Here is a 14,614-nt window from a genome sequence, read left to right on the forward strand (position 1 = left end):
AGCAAAGCAGCATATTCTTGAAACTTTGGACACCATACCTTTGAAGAAAATTCTTCAACAATACTCAGACCTTCACTTTAAACTACATCCCAATCATGTTCTCTCAATTTGTAAAAAATATTTTGTGCATTGTTTGATACCTATGAGTTTTTTCCTCCTCATGTGAAGAATGAGGATCTATAATCTACATTTCATCTTCTACAATGTAAATTACAGCCTTAAATCCAAAGACAAACATATTTTATTCATATATTAGGCTCTTTTGAAACAGAGATAGCCATCCCAGTCCAGCAGTAATAACCCAGGGACACTGATATCCATAGCACAAAAATGGAGCAGGGACTTTCCAGTTTACCTCAGTGTCAGGAATTACTTGCTGCATTTCACACCCAGGTTCAGGTTCAGTACACAAAACACATGCCACACGGTCCCTAACCCTAGTATAGGCACCGGGACACCGCTAGATACCTTTCTCATGTTTCTGTTCTCAAGCCAGGTGTCTACCATCCTATATCTGTGCATTTCAGCTTTACTGCCAATGTAGGTCTCATCTCTCTCTGCTGAAATTCATTTTGTTAGTTTTGGCCCAGCTCTCTAATCTACTGAGATCATTTTGAATTCTGATCCTGCCCTCTAAGGTATTGATACCCCTCCTTATTTAGTGTCATCTGCAAATTTGATAAGCAGATTTAAAGGGATAATAAGCACCAAATATACATAACTAAATGAAATAGATAGTGGAGACGAGACATTTTCATGCCACCACCATAGTAGAAAAGAAAGCAGCCACACATGAACTATTCATATGAAAACAAGCAATACACACTTCCAATAATGCTGAAAATCAACTGGTTCTATATGTTCTTGGAAATGAGCATGTATCAATTTATTCAGAAAATACTTTAAAAATTTGGAAGAAAATACTCACTGCCTTAAAATTAATTCTTTGTTTACTTTTTTTAAAAAAATCATCAACAAATGTACCTATTTTCTGCCATCAAATGTTAGACTGTATACTATGCATTTAAAAAACCTAATTATAATGAAATATTGATTGGCACAGCTGATCTGCAGACCAGCTGTGGGAACAAAAACCCATGGCCTCAGTTGTACAAAATTCAATCAGGCTGCAACTGGCTTTAATCTAAGTTTTCCATCTTAACTGTTTGCAAATGAAAAGACTTAAATTAGCCCATTAGGACAACATATGCTTGTAAGTAATGTTCTATTTAGCTAGGCTAATTTTTTTTTCCAATCAAGTCTTGTTCAAAGTCAAGTTTTCTCAAAACCATTTTTTTTTTCTTTTTTCTTCTCGGTGTAAATTCCTGACACGTTACAATGTATGCAGTAAGGTTAACACAGTACAGTATCTTTAAAGCCAGTGTAGCTTTGAAAACTTGCATAATGTATTTTATACTTTGTAGTTGGCCCCATAAGGTGTCGCTGCTTGTGGATTTTCTATTTTGTTGTAGTTTGCTGCATGGCCAAAATGGCTACCCTCGAATATTCCCCCCCCTCCCCCCCCCCCCCCCCCCCCGATTTGAAGATACCAAATTTAGCTGCAACAGCTGCAATAGGGGAATCCTAAACTGGAATTTAACTCTTTGGAGTTTTCTACCTCCAACAAAGGTAAAACCCTTTCAAGTTTTACCTGTGCAGCACCTAAAAAGCTTTCCAGTTTCAGATGCACAGACAATTTTTTCTTGAGAAATTCAATATTTTCTTCCAAAGAAAGGAGCAATTTGAGAGTAAATGAGAGAAATAAATTGGTACCATAAGCTTTTGTAGATTTAAATCTGCTTGATCAGATGCATAAAATGAAGCTCTGAATGTGCTGGTTGCATGTATGAATAGCAGTAGAAATTCAAAACTTGTGGGTATGGTGAAGAGGTGACAAGTTCAATTTTAAAGATGGCCATTATGGGAACAAAGGCCGGAGGAAACATGTTGCCTAAAGCCAAGGTGAGTAAATGGTGGAGGGAGTTATTGAAGTGTAGTGTGATACTGGCTTGGGAACCAGAAAGGAGATGTGAGGACCCTCATGGGCTGGGTGTTACTAGTGTTATAATATGTGTAGTGTGCCAGGAAACCATAGTCTTGCTTTTTTCTTTCATATGATGTGCATAGTAGTTTGGGAAATGCTTGTTGAAATTCTGAGTTTGGCATCCCTTTCTTGTGGGTCTGAGCAGATGGGATTGTATTGGATGGTTTGGCTGTAAAGTATGGATTTAGTAGTGCATTTAGTGTAAGTATGTGTGCCACAGCAAACTATAGATCCCAGGATTCCATGGGATGGAGCCATGAGAGTTAAAGTGGTGTCAAAGTGCATTAATTCTGCAGTGTGATTGCAGCCTACATCACAGGTGGATTTACTCATTTAAGGAAGCCACAGCCCTGACATTGACCTGGGCAGGGCTGTTGATAACAGAGGTTGTCTTGACGGTTGTTATAAAATGAAAACCACTTGATGGCAAATCATACCAATGTAAACCAAATATATATTGGACACCACTTTTTCCAGGTGATACTTTTTTCACACAGTCCTGGGCATGTAGCAAAACCAAAGGCAAAGGGCTTATTTAATTTATTCAATCTTGTTTTCCCTGGTAAAATTGTGAAAATCTATGGTCAATTGAAGAAGACCATCCTAAGAGCTGTTCAAAAGCAGAACGCACTGCCTTGGAGACCAGTAGGCTTTCCTTCATTGGGCGTTTTTAACCAAAATATTGGGTGGCTACCTGCTAGGCATTCTTTAGCTGTATATTTCTTGCATTGAAGGGTTGCACTAGATGGCCTTTGGAGGTATCTTCGACATCTTCAGTTATATGATTCTCTCTGTGTGTAAAATTGTCCTTTTGCTGCTGCACTGGCAAACTTTAACTGTTATGGTTAGTGGTTGTAATGGGGATAAATTTACACAGCATTCAGTGTTTAACATGACACTGCCTGTTATTTATATTGTGATCCTGGAAGAAAGCCCAGTTCACTCTGGAAACAAGGTATGGGACCTGTATTGTGTTTCAGTTACATTTGCTTTCACTGAAGATTCCTGTCCTATATTTTTCTCTGGAACTGCCAAACTTTGTACTGAAAATAAGACTTAGCTAGAAAACCAAAATATGCCTGTGTGAAATTATTGTAGCTTTCAGGTTACCATAATTTTTAGCTAACCACTATATTTTAAAATGCCTGCTATATTATTTTTCTGCTCCTTTTAAAATGCAGCTTGTTGTATTTTAATGCAAGATAAACAGTATGTGAATATGATTGGAATGTAAGTCTTGGATACTCTAGGCATGTCTCCCTTTGTAACAGAAAAACCTGATCAACAAGATTGTGAACAGTCCTTGCCTTAGTAACAGATACCTTAAACAAATGGAAATCTATCTCATATTATTGTATCCTGCTGCTTTAGGTATCAAATCGGAAGCACTGAAATAGCTTCGGAGGAGTTTTGGAATACCTGGTGTGCTACAAAATGTCAAAGAGTATTTAGCATCATCAGTATTGCTTTGAAGTACACAGCTGAGCTGATACCCCATGCTGAGTGAAGATTTGTGGAGAGTTTAAAAACAACACCCCTTTCTCTACAGGAGCACCTATTTGTAAATAAAGCCTTTCCTTCTTGGATCCTGTGGATGGAAGGGAAATCCTACTGGTGGAACGGAAGAGGACGATCTGAATGGACACCTTCTCTCTTCCGTCCCAGTCTCTAACGTAGGCTAGGCTAAGAATTCAGTTCACTTTTGAACAAAATTGAACAATGTTTTCAAAATTCAAATTCACTGATCTCTATCCCCCCCTGTTCTGGGGTCAGAGCAGCACTTGTCCAGGATCAGCAGGGGAGGTGGCCATGAGGCCTGCAGAAGTATGTGGCAATTGATTAAAATGGCTTCACTCCATTCTGCCCAGAGAAATGTTCTGTATGGACTTCACCCAGGGAATATTCACACTGCCAGTAAAAGAAGCAGGATCCAACGCAGTGTAATCCAGTTCTTCACCACAAGCAAGCACAGGATCAAAATCCATCAGTAAAAATAATGGGGGCTGGAATCTGGTTGGTTAATCCCATGAGTTCAGTCATGGTAAATCCTATTGACTCAGTGGCTCTATTCCAGTCCAGACTAGCAACAGAATTTAGTACAGGGTTTCTATTTACAACCCCATTGGCCTGGCCTGAATGAATCAAAAAGTGTTATGGGGGAAAGTGACTGCCTTAAAATTCCTTTGAAATACACTCACAGAGAGAGAGAGAGAGAGAGAGAGAGATTCCCTTTGTGTATGTTGAGCCCAATATTCCTGATGTTGTCTCACTTTCAGAGGCATGCCTTCAAAGAGTGAGACCACTCATCCTGCCTTCAGCGGGATCCTTGCCTTGCCAACTCACTCACTTGCAGAGGTCTGAGAACAGAACGTAGTCATCTGGAATGCAAGTGTTGTTTCGCAGAGCTCGACTTTTTACTACACTAGGGCTTAGATTAATGTATTTTACATTGATTTTGCCACTACAGTAGATTACTTTGAGGGGCACTTAATTTAAAAGGTAAGCAAACAACAGGCACATTCCATAGCTTACATGAGGAGTTTAGAAAACCCTCTTACTACTAAAACACAATAAATGAAGGAGGAAAGGGGGGAGAGAGTGGGAGAAGGGAGAGATATGTTCCTAACCTTGAATTTATTTGTGAGCATGTGTGGCTGGATGTGCAATTCTTAATATAGTTCCATCAGTGCCAAATGCCACTTTGCATAATTCCAGAGCTGGGAAGAGTTACTTTTTGGCCTACAACCCCCAGTAGCACTACAGGCTAAAGAATATGCCTAGTTCTCAGAAAGTTTTTTTCAAACTATGAAAATGTTAACTTATGGGAATCATACAGATATACTGCCTTCTGATAAAACCAGCCGTCTTAATTCAAAGTGCCACAGTAACAGAAACAAATCTGTGAATGTTTCACAGTCTACTAAGAAACAGCTAGTGGGGGAACAGACATAAGGCCAGGGCAGCTGGTGAATGTGTTGCTGTGGTAGGTATAGACTGCATTCAAATTTATAGCTGTTCCTCTCACAGCTGTTCCAGGGGCCCATACACACTATGCAATTGTAGCACCATTATTCCACTTTAATTGCCATGGTTCCATCTTTTGGAATCTTGGAGTTTGTAGTTTGGTGAGGTAACAGAGCTCTCTCGCTGCAAATTCTAAATGCCCCACCCCAAACTACAAATTCTAGGGTTCCATAAAACCAGAGAAGTTAAAGTGGAACCCTAGCACTACAATTCTGTAGTGTGCATGGACCCAAGTAGTATAAGAGCTCTCCCAGTGTCAGTTCTCTGTCAGGAATAAGATCCAATGTCTTTGTAGTTCCCGTACCCACTGGAGTGGCAGAAATAGTGATCATAAAAATGAAAGTAAATTTGCTGGACTCTATGCTCATTAGATAGAATCATAGGACTGGATTAGACCACAAAGGCCATCCCGGCCAAAGCTTTCCATGCAGGAAGACACAATCAAAGCACTCCTATCCAGTCTCTGCTTAAAAACCTCCAAAGAAGGAGACTCCACCACCATCCAAGGAAGTGCATTCCACTGTCAAACAGCTCTTACCATCAGAAGGGTCTTCCTAATGTTTAGATGTAATCTCTTTTTTCTGTAGTTTGAATCCACTGTTCCATGTCCTAGTCTTGGGAACAGCAGAAAACAAGCTTGCTCCATCCTCAATATGGTCCAAATATGGTCCAAAACACACTGCAGAAATCATCCAATTTAAAACCGCTTTAACTGCCCTGGCTCAGTGCTAGGGAATTTGTAGTTTTGTGAGAAATTTAGCCTTCTCTGTCAGAGAGCTCTGGTGTCACAATAAAATACAGTTCCCAGCACTGAGCCAGAGCAGTTAACATGGTCTACAACTGGATTATTTCTGCAGTGTGTTTTGGACCTATGACATCCCTTCAAATATTTAAACATGACTAGCTGTCTTCCTCTTCCTTTGGCCTATAGTTCCATTATTTTTTGTGGAATTCCCTGCTTTATCCTCCTCCTTCCCATCCCTTAACAACATTAGGCAGAAGAATGTAAATGCCTCAGGTAGTAAATATTGCAACAGAAACATCAGTTTAAGCCTTCTGATAGTCACCCTCTGTTGGTGGGCAAAGCTGGATGCTGGTCTGGAAACCATGCCCTATGAGGCGTGGCTTAGGGAGCAGAGTATGTTTAGTCTGGAGAAGAGAAAGTTAAGGGGTGACATGATAGCCATGTTTAAATGTATGTTGCATAGTTTGCCCTCATCTCTGAAAGTCCAGTCTTCAGATGTCTGTGAAGGATGCTATCCTATCACAAATACTGAAATAAAATTCAGCTGGCCTTCCAGTCAGATTCTTTGTGTAAAATGGGAGTGGAAAACCTCAGGCAGCAGAATGGCTTGGAAAATCTTTCCTTGCTAGAGAAGATAAATAGCTATGAAGTGAGACGGTAAGAGAATTATCTCAAAGAACTGGGATTTGTTCAGAGGAGCTTATTTCCTGATGCATTTTCATCTGTCAGCTCTAACCACATGGTTGTAGATTCTGAGACATTCCTGGCAAGATCATATGAAAGGCTGCTGCAACACTGCAGAATTAATGCAGTTTGACACTGCTTTAACTGTCCTGGCCCCATGCTATGCACTCCTAGAATTTGTAGTTTGTTGGCTCATTAAAATGCTCTGACAGAGAATGCTAAATGTCTCACAAAGCTACAAATCCTAGACTTACATCGCACTGAGCCATGGCAGTTAAGGCAGTGTCAAACTGCATTGTTTCTGCAGTGTAAAAGCAGTCTTGGTATTTCTAATCCAGCATCATGTTTGAAAATCCTTCATGTGTCTGAGACTGAGAAGAAAAGTGTGCTCATCCCACTGCCCCATCCTCAAATTCAACGTGTGTAGCAACCAAGGCCAACAAGTTATTTAGAATTAGAGGCAGAGGATGACACAATCATATTTCCCTAGGACTAAAAAAAAATACAATTATGGATGAATAATTTGCAGCATTTTCATGACACTTAAAATCAGTTATCTCAGGGAGCAGCGTACAGTAGGTCAGCCTAATGGTATGGCCAGCCTTGTATCAATGTTTCTGGCAACCAGACAAACGGTGGTTTGTCTTCCTCTCCCACCTTCCATTTTGTTATCATGGCTAATAGCTGTTGAGAGATCTGTCCTTCACAAATTTGTCTAACCCCTTTTAGAAAGCCATCTGAGCTACTGCCCAATACTGCATACATTGACAGCAAATTAGTGCAAGAGGGTGACATTTATGGAAGTTAACTATGTGTTGTGTGAAATAGAATTTCCTTTTGTCTCTTCTGAAACTACTGACAATTCATTTAATTGGTTGGCCCTCGTTCTAGTATTATGAGAGGGAGCGATTATCTCCATGCCATTCATGAACTTCTGTCATGCCCCCTTAGCATTGTTTTTGGTTTAAACTGAACACACACACATTATCCTTTTCTCACTGGCATAAGGAAAGAACTCTACCTCATAATTATAATTTTAGTTGTGCAGTGCTGTACTCCTGCATTTATTTATTTACTTATTTACTACAAAACTGTCAGGTTTTGGATATATTCCAAATGCAGATAGACTACACAGTTAAAGAAATGATTCATGAAATTGACAGGTATATTTCCAAATCCTTGTTAAATAATTTCCAAGGCTACGTTTTTTGTTTTCCTTGCCACACAGCACACTGAGTCAATATTTTCAGTGAGCCTAAGTTTTATCACAAACAAATGTCCTAATATTGAAAAGTAATTTAAATTAAAGGTTACATTCAATTTATTATTTGGTATTACTTAATATGGCATTGACTCCAGAATATACCATTATGACAGTGACATAGGAATATGATACAGGTTGGATCTCCCTTATCCAAAATGTTGGGGACCAGAAATGTTTTGGATTTCAGATTTTTTCTTTTCTTTTCAGATTTTGGAATACAGTGGAAACTTCCTTTCTGTAAGGGGTCAGTCCACCCTATGGGGGAAAAAACAGATGCTCAAGCCACATATTATTTGGTGGGTGGTGACATGCACACATCCGTATCAGTGTGTCTGAGAGCATATGCTGCCATAAAATAATATGGACCATGGTGAACCCCAGATGCTCCAGTCAGAGGATAGCTATCCTGCTGATGTGGCAGGCCCATTTTAATTGCATAGACATAATGAGATGTCTTGGAGCTGGAACCCAAGTCCAAACGTGACATTCATTTATGTTTCATATACAGTACACCTTATAGTTATAGCCAGAAGTAATTTTATACACAATATTTTAAATGATTTTGAGCATGAAACAGAGTTTGTATACACTGAAAGCAAAGTCATCACTATCTCAGCTACCCATGTGGACAATTTTTGGATTTGGGGATATTTTGGATTTCAAAATTCCAGATCAGGGATATTTATTCCTTATTTTGGATAAAGTATAGTGCCTTTTCTTGTTAACTGCAGTGCATTTCTGAAGATCAGCAGCAAACTGTGATTTTTTTATATATTTAAAATATACATTCTCTGCTATAGAATTTTATTTGCCAATTTGTAGGCTCTAGTGGTAAAGGAGAACAAATCTGTATCAGAACATATTTACAATTAACTATATTTCCTTCTTTCTCTTGTCCCTGTGGGCCATAGAACTTCCCATTTAAGGACTAGATGTTCTATAAGTTCCATCTAGTTAGTTGTAGAGTATTTGGCAGCTTTATTGGTGAGATTCTGGTTCATATTGTCGAGTGTAGACTTCTGCCCTGAATATTCTTTAATCCAGAGGTTGGAGCCTTTTTTTTAAAAAAAAAAAAAACTACACACAATTGTTGTTAGTATTATGCAGAACTGAAAGTACAGGCATAAAGGCTAAATTAAGCCCTTAAGTGTTTGAACAGTGATATTAATTCTTCCTGTTGGAGAGATTTTCTCTCACGCCTGCATTAAAACTATATAATGGTACATAAAGCAGAAAGGTCTCTGAAGGTTATCACAGGCTGTTATTGTAAACCATTATATCTTATGTGACTTTCTGTACAAAGCTAAGCAGGATCATATGACTAACGAAAGACAGCCATTTAGAGAACATTAACAGATTCATTCCTTATACCAAGATGGTGTTTTAGAGACATGGTTCTCTTTTTGGAAAGACAACTTTGAATTTGGTGATGATCATTTGTTTCATGATGATGATTTGGCATGGTGTGTGATAAGGCTTTTTAAACAAAACATGATGAAAACACATTTTACTCTATCGTTGTGATTAAGGATGCAAACTCCATGGAATTCAGCAAGGCAAGTACACTTTACAAAGCAGTCCTATGCATGTTTACTCAAATGTAAGTCCTATAAGTTCCAGTGCAAATACTCCAAATAAGCATGCAGTTAAGGTTGAAGTTTAAGTGGCATATGCTAGGAATCGAGTATCAGTTATTGATTGGGTGTGTTATTTCTGACACTGGGCTAATAGATCTATTATTTGCATTAGAATGTTATGTGCCTTCAAGTCATTTTTAATTTATGGATAGCCTAAAGCAGTGATGGCAAACCTGAGGGGGGGCAGTTGAAGTAGGCATACGGCACAAAGAGGCAGACATGCCCACAGAGAGGGCTCAGCATGCCATGGGTTCACCATGACTGCCCTGAGCTATATCTATGACCAGATTCAAAAGCAGGGGCTGCCTTTGCCTTCCTCTGAGGCTGAGAAAATGTGACTTCCCAAGGTCACCCAGTGGATTTTCATGGCTGGAATCGAACCCTCATCTCTAGAGTCATAGTCCAACACTCAACCCACTACATCATGCCAGCTACCAAACCTAAAAAGAGTTTTTCATGAAAGCCCAGTGTCCACAATCAAACACAGGTAAACTCATTGAAAACATTGTTTTCTCTGGTAGACTGTGGTTACTATAGCTTCTCTAAGAGAAATGAAAGCATGGGTAAAAAGTGAGACTAGTTTATATTAGTCTTGGCATCCTGTTGGTGACATATATGCATCCTCTTGGCGATATATGTGCATGTTGATATACATGCATGGCCTATGCACCCATATGCCTCATTTTGGAAGGGGTGCAAAATGGCAGTTGTCACATATCAGGGTGTGTATGCAGCTGCTGCTGCTGCTGGGGTGGGGGGAGCAACTCAGAAGAGGAAACAGCACCTTTTCTTGCATCTGAGGGGAATGGAAAGCTGTGTTAACTCCACCTGGAGTGCGCTCTCATTTTGTCCCCCTTGAAGCCAAGAACACCAACATTTTTTCTCCTTTGAACTGCTGCTCCCTGCTCTCCTCCTGCTTGGAAAGCAGCATCAGCCCTTCCCAGGGCCTGACCATTGCTAGGGTAGGGAAAGAACACAGTACTACACAAGCACAACATCACATCCCCCCTGCTTGATGCAGGATCTCAGACAAGGAACTGAACAAGTGAGTCTTTTGAACTCTTATATTTACCTGTGGTGATAGCATAGCACTAGAGAAACTGAATAAGTTTCAAAATTCATGGGCAAAATAAGACCAAAGATCCAGCTAGTACACCATCTTGTTTTCCCATGGCAGCAAGACTATGGGAAATCCAGAAGCCAGTGTTTCTTCCCCACTAACTGATATTCAGAGGCAAACTACCACGGAACTTAGACTATGTGCATAGTCATCCTAACTAATAGCCATTGCCTTTTTCTCTATGAATTTGGCTAGCTCCCTGCCTAAATGAATCCAGATACAGGATGCAAACAGATCTCATACTGGTGATTTTTCTAGTTGTGTGTGTGTGTGTTCTTATTACAGTCAGCCCTCCCTATTCATGTATTGAAGGTGAAAATGTTCAGATGTGGCAGTGGTTGCAGAAGCCTAAATTGGCTACCGCTGGAGTCCAGAGCAGCAGCCAGATGCTCAAGGTCAAGTGAGCTGGTCTAAATGTAAATATGCTATGTCTTCAGTCTGAAGAGGGATTGGTGTCTATGGTGCATAGCAACTTATAAAGAAAGATGCTGGGCTAAGTGGTTGCCTCATGGTAATTCTGTATATAAGCAAAAGTGCTGTGCTGTGGGATTGTGGGAGTTTGAGATAGTGTGGTGTGTTGGTTGGTAAGAGATTTTGTATGTGATTAGCTCATGTTATTTGAAACAAAGCAATAAAGCCCTCTTAGGAGTGAACTGCTGGAGAGTGTTTCTTTGATCTAGCAGCTGTTTCTCCAGGCACTCTTCCAAGCAAGCCGAAACTTGTGTTCGGAGCTTCATTCTGTTTCTGTGTTGGAGAGAGAGCAGACGTCTTCATCCATCTGCCACTGGACCGGAATCACAGGCAAGGTTCATCACCCAAATATCAACATCCACAAATTCAACCAACCACAGTTTGAAAATATTCTTTAAAACAAACCCAAAAAGCAAATCTTGATATTGCCATTGTATAACATGGGTCTTGAGCATCCATGGATTTTGGTATCCACGAGAGGTCCTGGAACTAAACCACAGCAGATACCAAGGGCCCACTCTGTTCTTATTATAAACATTCTTTATACACAGTCTTTCTCCCCAATGAACTAAGGCAGCTATGTCTTTAAGGATTTGGGCAATGGTGACCCCTGATGAGCCCTTGAAAATCTGTCATGGGAATGTTTCCTGTATCTCTTCTGGATGCAATCCATGTTTCCATCCCAACCACCCCCCCACACACCCAACTGTGCATGTTTTTAGTGGTCCACAATAAGCACCCAAAGTGTTTTTGTTTTGTTTTGTTTTACTTGCATGTTAATGTGCATCTATTTTTGTCATTTTAATACATACTGTTTTCTAAGTGGTCATTCAACCCTGAAGATTAGGGCATGTTAGACACAAAAGAGTGATTTAAAAATAGGCTTATACTGGGAAAGACCATCTCTGAATAACCATTTTTATATTAATAAAGATTTCAAAATATGCAGCTGGGGTGGGGAGAACTCATTTACTAATTAATGAATATAATTATTAATATTATTAAAATTAAACATCTGAAACAAAAATGTAGGATTTCCCCCCATTTTAACAGAGAGAGAAAACATTATGTGAAGATCTTGGAATGTTGTGTGAATTTTTCAGGATGTTTCCCACAATATAAAGCCAACAATGACTATTATTGTAGACAGCTTCACATTGAAGCAAGGAAATCCTGTACACAATTAAATAAATTAGTGCAACAGCATCTCAATGTTTTTGGCATTTCTGGCTCTATAAAAATTGGTTGTACATCAACACCGTAAAATTTACATAAAGCATAGCCATTGCTGGGTCAATGACAGTTCATCTGCAGAAGGACGTGTGTGCATCGCTGCATTTGAATGTGTTCCAATGTATCTTCAAGTCCAATAATGCAACTGAGAACAGACGGGCTATAAATTCACCTCCTTTTATAGTTCCTTTTATGCAGGCTGATGACAAAAGAAAAGCATATAGCACTTAGGGAAAGATGGAAACCAGAATGAAATACAACTAAAATAATAGGAAACAATTACATGTCATAAATCATATGAGTTATAAAATGTGGTCTGTCAAAGGTCTGGACATTTAATTATTATAATCATTATAAGTAACAACTAACTGAAAGCGAACATCCTCTTTCTATCTATAACTTTGCTTATGAGTGATAATTATACTCATACATTTCAGGAGGCTGTCAGAGAAACAAAGATCTATGCAATGTTGCCTTTTTAAAAACTAATTTTTCTAGGTGCCATATGGCATTTTGATTCTGAGTCCCAATGTGCCATCAAGTGTCTTGCGACCACTGTTCCTCATTTTGCAATGGTAGAACCATTAGCCAAGCACTGGATGCTGTTGGTAGTCAAAAGCCCCTAAGAAGAATCATACCAGATGCAGGAAAGCACCAAGACAAAGAGTTTTATCACATCACAATAATGAATTTGCAAGGGGATCTTGTAACACCTTTGAGACTTACTGAAAGAAAGAAGTTGGTAGTACAAGCTTTCCTAGACTTGAGTCTACTTTCTAAGATGCATGTTTGGAGTGGAGAATCCAGAGACAGACCTATATAAGCCGTTTGTCTGTGAGAATGACTACATCAGCAATGCCCTTCAGCACTTTACATTGGGCAAATAGACCAGTCCCTACACCAGAGACTAAATGGACATGTATCAGACATTAGGAATAGGTACACCCAAAACCTGATTGCAAAATTATTCAGTCTCCCTGGGCATTCCACCTCACTCCTCAGAATAGTGGTACTTGAACAAAATGAAGATTATCGCACCGGGGTTAAAACATTCCCCAGTGCGTTCTAACGTGCATGCACGGGGGTGCGCACAGAGCATGATGGGAACCCGATGGGGCCCAGAATGCTAGCTTACTGCACACAGAAACTAGCATTCTGGGCCCCATCGGGTTCCCATCACGCTCCGTGCGCGCCCCTGTGCGTGCATGTTACAATGCACTGGGGAACATTTTAACCCCGGTGCGATAATCTTCAATAACTATTAAGGTAGATTGGGAAAAATAACAGAATTGGAATGTATCCACAGGGTCCCTCAGCAATGGGTTGAACAAAAATAATGGTTCCTGGCACACTACACACATTTCAACACTTTCTAACCCCCATCCTCATGAGGGCACCCTTGACATCATGTCCCCCTTTCTGTTTCTCAGACTATATTCCAAAACTCAGAAATATGATTATCTATCCTCCTGGACTTTATGCAACAGCCTTCGTCCCTCAATGACTATCCTTAATACTGAACTTGTCATCTCATCTCCATACCCTCAAAGGTTTTGGATTTCAATTGACATTCTCACACATGAATGCTTATATAGGTCTGTCTCTGACGAAGTAGGCTCAAGTCTACAAAATCTCGTGCTACCAACTTCTTTCTTTTCAGTTAGTCTCAAAGGTGCTACAAGTTCCCTTTACTTAATGATTTTCCAGACTAACATGGCAATCTCTTTGAATTCTAACATAACAATGAAGATGCTTATACCTCATCCATTAAAAACTTCCCTGTTTCTCTAAAGACATCTGATAATAGACACGATGATATGTTATCATGAGTGGGTACAATGAACTGAATTTGATCTCCTGCACTCAGGGTCAGCCTTGAGAGTGGTCAAGCTGGGGTTTTGACCTGGGTGCCAAGTGCAAAAGAGTTTAATCAGAGCCAGGAGATTGCACAGTATTTTGTCACCCAAGAGAAGAAGTACAGTTTTGGTACCTCTGCCATGCCACTGTGATTAGTGCCACATTGGTGCTCAGCAATTCCATACATGTCTACTAAAAATATATGCCATATTAAGTACAATGGGATTTACCTTCAGATACTGGATTACTGTTTTGGTGACCTTGGGCCAGTACTCTCCCCTCCCATTTCTCAGTTTAACCTATTCTGAAGTGTTGTTACAAGGATAAAGCATTATAGGGAGCACCATATATGCAGCTCTGTTCTCCTTTCAAAAAGAATGGGATGTAACCTGTAACACATTATCTTCAGCTTCTCCTCACAGAGACTGATCTTTATATAAGCCCATGTTAGGCTACTTTTGTTAGGCTACTGTGTTAGACAACACAGTTACTCTCATTCTATTCCTCCCCCTTATAAAACTAAGCCCTTTAAGAG

The sequence above is a fragment of the Sceloporus occidentalis genome, unplaced genomic scaffold (assembly GCF_023333645.1).
Source record: "Sceloporus occidentalis isolate IW3139 unplaced genomic scaffold, rSceOcc1.0.p SCAF_1, whole genome shotgun sequence".
Lineage (NCBI taxonomy): Eukaryota > Metazoa > Chordata > Lepidosauria > Squamata > Phrynosomatidae > Sceloporus > Sceloporus occidentalis.